General features: G+C 40.7%; 2 non-coding genes and 2 pseudogenes across 2 annotated transcripts; all 4 read left to right on the top strand.

Moving 5' to 3' along the window:
• Window positions 1–22, top strand: part of LOC125144737 — a 109-nt pseudogene extending 87 nt beyond the window's left edge.
• A 1,639-nt stretch (window positions 23–1,661) lies between these two features.
• On the top strand, window positions 1,662–1,780 carry LOC125142417. Its single transcript, XR_007141857.1, has one exon. It is a non-coding gene; the product is annotated as a 5S ribosomal RNA (ribosomal RNA).
• A 184-nt stretch (window positions 1,781–1,964) lies between these two features.
• LOC125143656 lies at window positions 1,965–2,083 on the top strand (annotated as a pseudogene).
• A 184-nt stretch (window positions 2,084–2,267) lies between these two features.
• Window positions 2,268–2,386, top strand: LOC125143630. The gene has a single exon (XR_007143076.1). It is a non-coding gene; the product is annotated as a 5S ribosomal RNA (ribosomal RNA).
• Window positions 2,387–2,500: the final 114 nt, after the last annotated feature.

Raw genomic sequence — 2,500 nt, 5'->3', positions numbered from 1 at the left:
GGAATACCAGGTGATGTAAGCTTTTGACATAGGCATTCATTTACTTTACTATTTGAATTCTCTAACAACATCATCTTAATATTCATACCCTGTAGCTAATGTTTTGATATAAAACAATAAAACAATAAAACAATAAATAAATTTTTAAATGGGTTCTATTCCAACTTCCCTCTAGCTTACGGCCATTCCACTCTGAGAACGCTAGCGGGCGCTGGTGAGAAGGAAGTGACTGGCTGCAGTTTGGAGAGAGAGGCTCTCCACCATTTTGAGTTCTTTGTTTGTTTTTGTATTATTTTTTGATTTTAATAGTTCTGTTTGTTTTGTTTTTCTTTAGTTTTCTACAACCACCTTACAGCAGCTTTGGCTGACTGGAGGGTGGTTAACTTTCTTTTTTCTTAAAAATGGACGGACTAACGGCAAATGACCCTGGACTGGCTGGAGAGAGACGCATGGCGAATGACCCTGGACTGGATGGAGAAACACCTATGGCAAACAACCCTGGACTGGCTGGAGAAGGACGCATGGCAAACGACACTGGAATGGATTATCGACGACGAGTAGGACACGGACAAAAACGGGCCACGAGAGAAGGAAGGATGTATCTAAAGGAGGCGACGGTGATTGTGAACGTGGAGAACTTAAATGAGGTCAGAGCTATGGATATTATTAAAGCAGTAACTGAGAAATGTGGAAATGGGAAAATTCTGGCATTGAGGCCAAGGCAAGGAAAAGAATATGAACTAACGATGGAAAAAGAGGAAACGTGTGAGGCATTGATTGATGGACTGATTATAAAAGGGGTGAACTGTGAAATAAAAAATCTGCAAAATAGAGACTACGTTGTTTCCTTCATGCACCTGCCTGTCTACCTGGATGATAGAGACATAATTGGAAAATTGGAGGGATGGGGAGTTAATCCCATATCAAAAATTAAAAGACGACACTACCCGGGCACCGAAGTCGAGGATGGAACAAGGTTCCTGACAGTAAGGTTCCCCAAAGAGGTGGCATCATTGCCATACAGCACAAAAATGGAAACGGCGGAGGGGTCGCAGTATTTCCGGGTGATGCATAGTCACCAGGTGAAGACCTGTAGGCTGTGCATGAGCCCGGATCACCTGCTCAAGGACTGCCCGGATTTCCAGTGCTATAAATGTCAAGAAAGGGGACATTTTGCCAGAGAGTGCAATGCGGTAAGGTGCCTGGAGTGTCAGGAAATTTTAAATAAATGTACGTGTGAGATGGAGGAAGAGGAGGGAGGAATTGAGGAACGGGTGGACGGACAGGTGCATGAAGGAAACAGCGAGGGGGAGGAACAAATGGATGAAGGACAAGAGGAAGAAGGACTACGACAAAAAGAAATGGAAGGAGAAACGAGTAACAGAGAGCAAGGGGAAAGAGAGAAGGAGAATATTAACTACAATAATGAACAAACAATTGAGAAGGACACGAAAGAAATGGTGACATCGGACAGTTTTAACAATGTTGAGGAAACAGACATTGAAGAAGGAGCAAAGATGGACAATATGGACAGAAGGGGGAGAGGACAAATTAGAAGGATAGCAACAAAGGTAACTCCAAATTTGGAGAGGGTAAGAAAAAAAGTTATGAAAAGAAAAAACAAACAATCTATAAATGGGTTCCATTCCAACTTTCCTCTGGCTTATGGCCATTCCACTCTGAGAATGCCCGATCTCGTCCGATCTCGGAAGCTAAGCAGAGTCGGGCCTGGTTAGTACTTGGGTAGGCGACTGCCTGGGAATACCGGGTGCTGTAAGATTTTGACATAGGCATTCATTTACTTTACAGTTTGAATTCTCTAACAACAACATCTTAATATTCATACCCTGTAGCTAATGTTTTGATAGAAAACAATCAATCAATCAGACAATCAATAAAAAAATAAATAAATAAAAAGAAAAAACAAACAATTTTTAAATGGGTTCCATTCCAACTTAACTCTAGCTTACAGCCATTCTACTCTGAGAATGCCCGATCTCGTCTGATTTCGGAAGCTAATCAGAGTCGGGCCTGGTTAGTACTTGGATAGGCGACTGTCTGGGAATACCAGGTGCTGTAAGCTTTTGACATAGGCATTCATTTACTTTACTATTTGAATTCTCTAACAACAACATCTTAATATTCATACCCTGTGGGTAATGTGTTGATAGAAAACAATCAATCAATCAATCAATCAATAAATAAATAAATAAATAAAAAGACAACAAAACCAATCTTTAAATGGGTTCCATTCCAACTTTCCTCTAGCTTACGGCCATTCCACTTTGAGAATGCCTGATCTCGTCTGATCTCGGAAGCTAATCAGAGTCGGGCCTGGTTAGTACTTGGATAGGCGACTGTCTGGGAATACCAGGTGCTGTAAGTTTTTGACATAGGCATTCATTTACTTTACTATTTGAATTCTCTAACAACAACAACATCTTAATATTCATACCCTGTAGCTAATGTTTTGATAGAAAACAACAATTACAATAAATAA

The sequence above is a fragment of the Tachysurus fulvidraco genome, chromosome 6 (genome assembly GCF_022655615.1).
Source record: "Tachysurus fulvidraco isolate hzauxx_2018 chromosome 6, HZAU_PFXX_2.0, whole genome shotgun sequence".
Taxonomy (NCBI): domain Eukaryota; kingdom Metazoa; phylum Chordata; class Actinopteri; order Siluriformes; family Bagridae; genus Tachysurus; species Tachysurus fulvidraco.
The sequence above is the reverse complement of the archived record's forward strand: the minus strand, read 5'-3'. Positions and strand labels throughout refer to the sequence as shown.